We start from the raw sequence: 11554 nt of genomic DNA, 5'->3' as shown, positions 1-11554 counted from the left end.
GGTTTCCTCATCTGAAAAATGAGAATGATAGTATTTACCTAAAGTTTATGATATAGATTAATTAGCTTTCTACCTTTTATTTTTATTTTTATCTTATTTTATTTTTGTTCAGGACTTGAAACAATGCCTGGCACATGCTTAACATTAAAAATTTTGTTTAACAAAATTTGAAAATATAACACAAATAGAGGTGGAGCAAGTCAAGGTTCGTGGTTTAAATCTCTGAAAGCATTTCTCATGAAATCATGAGTGATGGTGAGAGGTTGTTTTCTGGGCTTTTATATCAGTCATCATTTAAGAGAAACATCTTCTTCCTTTCCCAGACACCACTCAATTTTCTTTTGATTCTGATTCTGTAGGGAAGTTTCTCCTTTTGAAGGAAGCTTCTAGGTGCTCTTCTGGTCCTCCTGAAAATACATTTTAAGAAGTATTAGAAATAAGTATGCATTTTAGTTTACAAGAGAAAGAGCCATTGTATTCAAAACTTTCCATTTTCTTGATGGAAATTGCATCAAAACCAATTGAAGAGTTCTATGACAGTCACAGGAAGATGACAATAAGGAATTTTCTTTCTATATGGCTGTGATATCATGGATCGTAAAAATCTACCTCCTTTCCCAGAAACCACTCAATTTTCTTTTGACTCTGATTCTGTAGGAAAGTTTCTTCTTTTGAAGGAAGTTTTGAGGTGCTCATCTGGCCCTCCTGAAAATTTCAGTTTGCAGTATCATGGAGCATAAAAATGTGAACACTTTCACTTTCCTTTTCCAGTTAGATTATTTTTTCTGTATCCTGTCCTTTTAACTGGGCAATGGTATCTTAAGGCCAGCTTGAGGCCTCAGGTTCTGCCTCTGGCTCTGACATTGACATACTAGGTCTCTTGTCCTTATTTGTAAAATGAAGATAAGATCTGTGCCGCCTACCTCACGGGGTTCTCAGTGGGCTCAAATAAAGATAGATATTAAAGTTTTATCCAAATGTAGATGGGATTAGACTATTCATAATAGTAAACATCTTTATATGGTAATGTGATAAAGAAATTTAACTCACCATAGAGGGACTGAATGCCACTTACATCATCAGCAGAAAGATGAAATGTGTTGGGGTCAACATAACTGTAGACGGGATACATTATGGCACTTGGATCATCGGAATGGTAAAGACCCAACAATGGCCAGTCTCATGAACAGCAACGAGGAACAAGTTTATGCCTAGAAGGAAACCAACCAGAAGGGGTAAAGCAGTGAAATACATTGTCATCTGGATGACAATAACGCAACATCTGACTCAGTGAAAAGGAAACCTTTGGAAAACTTAATTTCTCATCATCTTGAACGGGGTTTTTTAACCTCTGCACTACTGAAATGATAGGCCAGGTCATTGTTGTCAGGGCTGTCTTATGCATTATAGATGTTTGGTAATCTCTGGTTTACCACTAAATGCCAGTGACAAATTCCCCTCTTGTTTTGACAACCAAAAAATGTCTCCGGACATTGTCAAATGTCCCCCTGGAGGCAAAATTAACTCTGGTTGAAAACCATTAGTAAACAAATGAAATATATTTTGCTGTGAATATTCCTAGAATAATTCATAGCTGTGTACAACAGCTCTCATTGCTATTAAATCATTCCCAACTTCCATGACTTCATTCTGTTTTACTCTTGATCAGACTTCAGTAGATATAGAAGTCTTTAGTAACCATTCTTTACTAAACCCAATATAAGGTCATCATTAAGTTCCAGGCACTGTGAGTCATGGAGAAGTACAATACATTATGTCTACTCCTTATGACTGAAAGGAAGCCACCACACTCTCCATTCACAGATGAGGAAACAGTATTAGTGAGATTAATCGACTAAATCAAGTGATTGAACAAAGAATCCAGCTCAGATTTCTTGGCTCTAAAGTTCATGCTTTTATTACACATGATTCTATATGAAATTAAAGAGACTACAGTTATAATTTAGACATTTTTAGGCAACCAAATTATAGTCATGCCTGTTCATTTTTTCCTATCTGTCCTAGAGAATGCACGTTTGTAGGGAATTGGAGAGAGAGGGGTGTGTCCCTTCTCTCAAATTTCTCAATTATCAGAAAATTTGAATAAATCCTCACTAAGATTTTTCATTATGGATCTAGTCCAATGACCTCATTTTCATCTTTTCTCTTTTATGCAAAACCATAGCTCAGAAAAACTGACTTGCCCAGAGTCAACACACCACTTAGCTGCAGAATCTGGCCTTGAAACACACTCCAGTACCCAAGTGTGAGCATTGAGTCTACTCATTACACTTGGGGAGGGTCTAGAAACACAGACCCTTAAAGCATTCCCTGAAAAATAGGTCCAGCAACTCACTCAGAGCTGTTTTCATTTCTTCTCCAAAATAGGGGGTGGGGGGTGGGCGGGGGAAAGCAGGCTCTCAGTCATTCTTTCCTCTTTGCATAAGGCTGGAAAGGGTCAACGAATCTGTTACAATCTGGCCTAATTCTGAATTTATCCTATTTGCTCTTCCCATAATATTTTGTACAAGGCACCACCATTGGTCTTCATCTCAAAATAATAGATTTCTCTTTGTATTCTGTTTCTTATTGGATTGTGTGCTCAAGGGTAGGATTGTGTCCTTTCCGTCCGCATGCAAACACCCCTATAACTAAACACGATATTAGAAATGCAGTACACATTGAGATAATTGTTCATTTAATTTGCTGAGTCAAAAATTAGGCTGAGACTGAGCTTTTTAAGTTAAAATTTTCATGAATAATTTAACTTTTAGAACACATAGAATCAAGCCAATTAAAAAACAAGGCAACATAGGCAGGTGGAGAGAATACATTGGGCTAAGAGCTAAAAAATGCACGTTTTGGCCACAGCTTTTCCACAAACTAGCCACAGACATCTTCTTGGTTTAAATTTATTCGAAGGTCCATTAGAATTCTAAAGAATCTTTTGAAGCTAAACTGCATAAGTCACCCCATTCAGATGAAGAGATTACAATCCCCAAATAACCTTGGGCAAAATGTAGACGTGTTCAACATGTCTCACTGAAAATTTGCAGTTCAGCAAGTACTGAATCCTACATGATTTGTCTTTTGAGAAAGCAAGAGCACTCTTCTCATCAAAAATTTTATAAGCCTTAGGCTATGCATCAGATTAAAACAAATAGCCTTTCTGGTAAACAGAGCGTCTATAAAAATATTGGCATCCAGTATAAGCAATATCAGCCAGAGAGAGAGAGATGCTGAGCAGAGCATATTCTGGATGTCTGTCTTCCCATTTACTTTCCACATGAGTGTGGCATATAATCGAGTATTTTCAGTACAAAGATTAGGAAGGTTTCTGATATGATAGTTTGAATTTTCCCATGCTAGTGATTCCCCAAAATAACAGGGAAACTTAGTTAACCCTAATCCCCCAATTGTCTGAGAGGGATTGTGAGTTATAGTTCCTCTGTAAATGTAACCATAGTATTGATAAACGATCAGTTGTGCATCCTGAATTTTTTATTCCAAGACCACACATGATTTATAATCCTGTGTTCCTCTGTAAGGATCTCTAAGTTCTCTATTACTTTATCTTTCTTTGTCACTATGACTCTAATAAATTGTCAGCATATTATGAATCATAGAAATGTGTATCTTATCCTACAATTGTTGATGCACGCAGAATAGTATGGATCTAAGGATCCTCTGAATTTATACTAATGAGCTGGCTCAAGCTCATAGATCTTCACGGATTTGTAGAGATGATGTTTAAGATAATCTAGTCCAACATCCTTAATTTACAGAGGGTGAAATTGAAACCCAGGCAAAGTGCTAAATTTGATTTAGATTGATTATGATCAGAACAAGTTTTCCATCCTATACTCTTGTTAGAATGTACTCTTTCAAGGTTAGGATATAATCTAGTAATCATTAGAGTTTTCTTATGATTGTTGTTGATTTCTTTCTCTTTTTTTTTCAATGTTTCTTTGCTTGTTTGTTTGTGTGTGTGTGTGTATATATATATTTTGCTTACTATTGGAGTTTTTAGTCCAGGCTTCATCCTCATCAAAATGTATGTCTCCTCCAATCAATACTGGGTCCAAGTGCAGTAGCATGGGCTATGACTTTATCTTTACCATCAAAAGGTTTGGGGTCTCCATGATCTTTTTAAAAAAGAACAGAAAATTAGATCTCTACACATGCTATATTGATCTTGCCAATATAGCAATACCAATTCCTCTTGGACAGAGGAAGTCCAAGTTCTTTACCTTCAGATGCAAAAAGCATCATAATGTCAGCTTCGCCTTCGTTTATCTTTATGAATTTCAGGGGGGTCACGTCACTCCATACTTGGAAAGCTTTCTGGATGGCATCATCAGCATTCTCACGCTTCATGTCAGGAGTGTAATTGGTGATTCTTCATCAGCAAAAAGAGAGAGAAATACATATGGAAACCATGTGTTGATTTTGTCTTCTCACAACACTTCCTTTCTGCTAGCACCATTGGAGGATGAATCATTTCATAAATCAAGAGTCCAGATAAGAAAAATTTGCTTCATTAATGTCAGAAACACTTTTTGTTGCACACTTTCCTCCTTAACCAACATCTAACTCAATTCATTCTTATTTCTAACTAACAGGTCTTCACTGTGAAGGGTTTACACATTCAACACAGAGATAGTGTTAACAATTGAGGGAGGCCCTTAACTGAGGGAGACTCTTTACCTACTTCCAGATTTAGGGATATATCTGAGTGGCCAGGTTTCTAGAAGTCAGACCTATGGGAAATTAGAAAAATACATGGCGACATACACCTCCATTACCTGTAAGTGAGAGAACATTTATGCCATACTGACCTCCCTGGGAATGTACTGAAAAGCTGCACGTCGGGCACACCACACCGAGGTGTGCACATCATCTCCAGAGTAGATATGTCCGGTTGCCCAGTCACTTTTAGCCCCAAGAACTGCTGCATTTCCTGGATTTTTTTCTCAGAGTTTCTATTGACTTTCAAATTTTGTTATTGGCATTCTCTCCACTGCAAGGCCATAAAAGGTTTTCAAGTACCTCTGGAAAAAATGCATTCTGTAATGTGTGATTATAAGGGAGCTCTTTATATGTATCTCAACTGCACATTGATGGTTTTGAACTGGGAATGTTGAACATCTTAATCACAGGTTAGATTATCATTGTTGGGATGATTAATTATAATGAGAAAAAAACTTCATTATCTATGCTATCAAAGACATGTCAGAAATGATTAGCAAGATTTATTCCTGGAAGCCCAGTGGAAACACTTTATGTTTCTACTTCAAGTAGTTTCTGCTCTTTAAAAGCAATTTCAGCATCTGGCATACCGTGGCATTCAGTAAGCAGCAAAATCTTTGTTAGGATTCATAAATCATTAATTTAACTTGGGTAAACATTTCTTACTTAAAAACACAAAGCTTAACACTATGTAAGCAAAACACTTCAGTCTGTAAGGACATTTAAATAAGGCTTTTGTTTAGGTTTGCAAATAGGGGAGATCACCTCTCACCTTGAGAATTGAGTCTACCCAGCGTGAGAATCCAGTTTGCCCAAGAATCAGAAAACAGTGACGAGTTTTTATAGTATTGAAGTAATGCCCTCTTTCTAAGAGCAGGACTGACGCCACTCAAGATAGCCCCTCCATTGTGTGAAAGTTAGGTGGGAAAGTGGGGGTGGGACGGGAGGAGCTCCGCTAACTGCAAAATTAGCTCATCTACTGTTGGCTTGCTTGCATTGGCTAATACCTCTCGGCACAGTGATTGGGCGACCGAGTTGCTGACGGTTTGGGGCCGCACCTTGAATTGGCTGGTGCGGTCCCGGCCGCTGGAAATAAAAATCTTTTTCTCTTTTTCTATATCGGTCTCCAAGGGTGATTTCTCCCAACGCCTATAACAGTATAAGTGCTGGAAAATCTAAGCAATAAACAAATTCCAATCACTGTATAAAGATGGAATGGATAACTGATTATGACATATTGGATAATGGCCTTTTACAAAATTTCTAAGGCCTTTTACAAAATTTATGGCTACTCAAACCTAACTACTCAACTCATAAGTAATTCCTGTTGGTTTTAAAATGCAACAATCATCCCGTTTTCCCAGGATTTCTCTAAACAATGGCATCTACCTTTATCTAAGTAATGGGTTTCTGGGTGATAAATTGCCATAAAGAGTCTTTCAAGCAAAAAATTCTAAAGGAAGTCCAGCTTCTTGGGCTAGAAGGAAAGAAGTCAATTAAGTTAAAAAGAATGGAGTCACTGTGGGTTCTTTTCTTTTATCCTTCTTTTCTGGCCTCTTTTCTCCTTCACCCACATAATGGACAATTGTGACAAACTCAAAGTTAAAATAATTTTAGAAAATAGGGATATCAAACTCTTTTAATTAGGGAAAAGAAATTAAGATTTGAAAAGCATCCTGTTTTTAAAAAAATGTTCATAAAGAAAGATCTGGGATGAGTGAGGATAAGGGGAGTGAGCTTAAATTATCGTGGCAGCCTGAAGTGGTTAAATTGGTCAAGCCATTGCTCAAATCTCAGATTATTAACTGGCATTAAGTTATTAATGTTAATACCATAATAGAAGTGAATTCCAATTATATTCAACTGAAATTCCTTGGCCAAAGCTGTTTAGTAGAAGGCACAAATTTACTCTCCAATTTACGCTCCTTTAAACCAACACCCTTTTTCAATATTCTTCTTTGGCAAAAAAAAAAAAAAAAAAAAAAACCCAAAAACCCAATGCTGGAAGCAAACAGTCTCCAAAACCAGTTTTCAACTAGCACTTTTCAAAATGAAATTAGTCAATGTGATAAATTTTAAAGATACGAATTATGACAAATTTTTTATTTGAAATTATTATTGACACTATAAATACTATATTGTCAATACTTACTTCAGCAAATGCCATATCATGATTTCTCAGGCTTATAGAGTTGGTCAGAGGAACAGCTCCAGCAACAGTGATTTGCAGAACCAGTATCAATAGGAGAAACTTCATTGTAAATGTCTCCCGAATGGTTTAACTCAATCCACTCTGTTCCTGTTTAGTACAAGTCCTTTAAATATCCTTCTTTATATAGTCCTGAGGCCTGGCTCTGTGAATATAAGATCCTTTGAGGGACTCTCAGTTGGTATCATCCTTTGATTATCTCAAAGACAAGCAAACAAAAGAATAACCTTATTCAACCAGCAATGGGTCACTTAGCATCTAACCCATAGATCATTTAGGCAATTCAGAGTATATTTCTTCAAAATGATAAATACGCTCCTACTTCCACTCACACTATGAAATAAAGCCTTGTAAAAGAAATACTAAGTTATAAAACATAAACATCACTTAAATTATAATTTAAGAAAACTTAGTATTCTTAATTTTTATAATAATACTTTTCTTATTTTCATTGTAGATGAATTCAGTTTATTAAAAGTAAATAAAAAGATTAAATAGATAATTTTTTTTTGCTTTTGCTAGAATATATCAATCCTCTCTAAACTGAATCTAGCTCCATAGAGAACTGTGATTTAGAGATTTCACATTAAGCAAGGAAAAATTCATAAATCATGATGGGTCCATGTTTGTTCCAAGTGCTTAGAGCCTGAATGTGTAACTTGACGTCTTCAGCCATCTGAGCTGAAGTTCAATCCGAACTGAGTGTCTGCACAGAGAGATTCCGAAGCAAACTTCTGTTACCTCCCAAATCATCTAGTGCTGCAGCATGATGGTTCACACTTTTCATCTCTGGGATATAGGAGAAGTTTGTGTAGGGACCAAGGGAAGACATTCTCTTCAACTTCCTGGAGGTTCTCTAAAAAAATCACCTGATAAACACAGATTAATATGAAGAAAAGTCATTACAAATTTTATCAAATCATAGTTTTACATGACAAGGGAGGCTTCAGAATAAAGACCTAAAGATATAGAGAAAACTGTCCATTTTGATGCTTAGGTTCTATGAAGCAGGCACAGCTGTGTAGAAATGTGATTAGACAAGAAACTGTGATCTAATACTAATAGACTGAGTGGGGAAACCCAGCAAGCCCTGTGCTTTCAGATTCTACTTGGCCTCTCTGTGTGGCATTCATTCCTGCTGGGTATGGGGCAGGAACCTTTCCGGAATAGGGGTCTTATGACCTACCATCAGACAAGGTAGGCTAGAGAATTATTTTAAGGCCCACTCTAAGAAAAAATGGCTGGTGAGGGGATGGGGGAAGATTAAAGAATAAGTTTAGTCTTTATGGTTGGCTTTGGGGAAAGGGGCCCTGGTTTTTGATAACAATAAAATGTAATTCAATAATGATGCTTGTATTTAAAGTATTTCAAGATCTTTATTGTGTTCAGAAGGAAGGTTAACATAATTACACTTTGTTAGATAGACATTGTGAAATTTTAAGAATCTTCACTAAAAGAGAGGGAGACAAAGAGAGAAAGAGATGCAGGTAAAATCTTCTAAACCAGAATTGTGAAATAAATATAGAATAAGAATACTGAGTTCCAGAAAATTCAGTCTATTAAGAAAAGAATGAAGTGCATTGATTAAAACACAGATAAAAATACACAGATTAGAGGCATAGATTAAAAGCACAGATGAAGACTAGAAATGAATGCAAACATGTCAATAATCACAACAAGCATGACTGCACTAAACCCAGAAATTGCTAGATCGAAAGATTGCTAGGTTACAACTCAAGAAAGAAAAAGATATTAGCTCTTTATCTTTAAGTAAAACTTAATCTACAACTTAAAACATATTAAAGGCAAAAAAAGGAAAGATATATGAGGCAAACACTCACCAAAAGAAAGCTAGGATAACCCTATTAATGGGGATAAAATATAATTGAAGGGAGAATAAAACATTATAGAGGCAGAGAGTGTTTCATAATGATAAAATATTCAATTCATGATGACAATATAAAATTTCTGAACTTGTTTATTCTTTATAAGATTGCTTCAAAAAGTATAAAGCAAAAATTGATAAAACTGAAGACATAAATAAATTCACTATTGTCATATTTTAACGCACATTTCTCAATTCCTGATATGTGAAATAGACAAAAAATATATAGAATTAAAAAAATAGATAACATTTTGGTAACCCAATTAGCAAGTTTAGTATCATTCACTGATATAGAGCCCTGTATTCACAATTAAGAATCCTGATTAACTGAAGACCACGCGGAACCATTTTAAAACTTGGCCCCATGCTAAGGCTTTAAAAAAGTTACAAGTAATTGTTATCATTTCTCTAAATCAATTCAATTAGGTAAGAAATAAATAACAACAGCATAAATGTTAAAAATCCATTGTATTTGGGGCCGACCCTGTGGCGCACTCGGGAGAGTGCGGCACTGGGAGCGCAGCAGTGCTCCCACTGCAGGTTCGGATCCTATATTGGAATGGCCAGTGCGCTCACTGGCTGAGCGCGGTCCAGCCAGTCACAAAAAAAAAAAAAAAAAAAAAAAAAAAATCCAATGTATTTGGAAATTTCTATTGGCACTTCTCAGAAGAAGTTGCTATATACAGTTGTGCGGGTTGCATACTGCAGAAGGACCCTCTATATAGAGGTTGTCATTCACATTATAGACATTATAGATGTGCATTTTTGTTAATGGAATTTTCTGTCAGTTAGAAGTAAAGGGTCTTGAACAACAGCAGTCCCTTTTAATTTGCATAAAGACACCACGTGATCTAGTGGCAACTCTGTTTTTAAATATACCTGTGTCAAAGAAGAAAATATTACAGTATCATTCATTTCAAGGACACTGAAAATACTACATATGAAAACTTATAGAATGCAATGATAGAGTGATTTAAATGAAATATATAGCCTAAAGAACTATGTTTATTTAAAAATGCAAAACATTGGGCCGGCCCGTGGCTCACTCGGGAGAGTGCGGTGCTGATAACACCAAGGCCCCGGGTTCGGATCCCATATACGGATGGCCGGTTTGCTCACTGGCTGAGCGTGGTGCTGACAACACCAAGTCAAGGGTTAAGATCCCCTTACCGGTCATCTTTTAAAAAAAAAAAAAAAATGCAAAACATTAATGAACTAGGCACCTAACTTTATAATTTAGACAGATACCCTGTACTGAATCCAAAGAAAATGGAAGGATAAAGATAACAAACATGTATGAAAATGACATAGAAATAAAAGATACAGAAGAATCAACAAATTATAGATTGGGTTTTGTAAAAATAATGATAATATGAAATTCTTCTGGCGATATTAAGAAAAAAGAGAAAAGCACAAATATCAGGAATGAAGAGACTAACTAAAGATACTGCAGATATTAAAAAATAAAACTTTAAAACTTTTTACCAGAAAGCATAGGAAACGATTCTATATTCTTTTTCATCTCTATTCAATTGTCTTAAAAACGTTTTAAGAGAAAAATTATACGTTCTATTTTATTTTAACCTTTTTAAGAAAAGAGAATATTATTGTTAGGATTTGTGATAGAAAGGGACTTCTTAAACATGGCATGGTAGAAGAATAGGTTGAGTCATTTGACTACATTCAAATACTTTTAAGACAATGTCAGCTGCGATGGTGGAGAAAGGATACTCAGAATGTCCTTTTCCACAAAAGCAATGTGGACACTGGCAAAAACTGTCCAAATCACCATTTCAGAATCCTAGACGTTAACCAAAGGCTTACAGATAACCTGCGGAGAACATATTCAAGAAAAATGGATGAATCTAAGGAAGAAATGCTTTATGGTTGCCTTGTAAACCAACAGCCCACGATTATGGTAAAAGCAAACGACCTAGGAGCCACTGGATTCAGAACAGAGTTAGAGCTCTTTCAAAGCCCTTTTTCCAAAGAATTTGTGCAGCAGTTCCTTGGAAAACCCCTCTCATAAGGCATATCTTTATTTGACATAACTGAGAGTGCACAGAATGCAATCAACCTTTTCTCAGGGCATTTGTCAAAAACAGTCAGGAGCAATTGTCTGACATCAGAGCTGCCTGAGGCAGTTAAACATTTGAGCATTCCAAAACCCATTCATTCCATATCTTGGAATATACCACAGAGAACCTCTTGTGCTTGTGTTCCCTGAGTTGGACAAGAGTCTACAGCCTCGTCAGTAATAGCAAAAGACCAGAAATAACCCAAATGATCATTAGATAGTAGATGAACACCCTTTAGTATATTCATATAATGCTTTATGATTTTATTAAGCATCAAAACATATATAATGTTACAACTATATTTGATATTATCAAATGTTACAAAATATACATATTAAAAAATTTTTGAAGAAGGGCATCACTGTGAACTTAAGTACCAAAATAGGAGATTTAAAAAAAATGTCAGAGGAGAAAATATAAGACTGGTGAAATCTGGACTTGCTTGTGAGTAAAAGAATAGTTAGGATTTGTGCACAAGACCAAGTGTACAGCATTTAAGGAGAAAAGAGCAGGAACAAATGTACAGGGGGAAATTGGTGTGACATGGGGACATCAGTTAAAAACGTGTCAAATCATTACACAACTCCAACAGCACCATTTATTGATCACTGCTTATGTGTCAGCAATATATTT

At 35.9% G+C, this 11554-nt stretch overlaps 1 pseudogene; it reads right to left on the bottom strand.

Moving 5' to 3' along the window:
* Positions 1-628: 628 nt before the first annotated feature.
* LOC134376197 (macrophage metalloelastase-like) lies at positions 629-7006 on the bottom strand (annotated as a pseudogene).
* Positions 7007-11554: the final 4548 nt, after the last annotated feature.

Source organism: Cynocephalus volans, chromosome 4 (genome assembly GCF_027409185.1).
Source record: "Cynocephalus volans isolate mCynVol1 chromosome 4, mCynVol1.pri, whole genome shotgun sequence".
Classification (NCBI taxonomy): Eukaryota; Metazoa; Chordata; class Mammalia; order Dermoptera; family Cynocephalidae; genus Cynocephalus; species Cynocephalus volans.
Note: the sequence above shows the minus strand (reverse complement) of the source record. Positions and strands in the feature narration are given on the sequence as shown.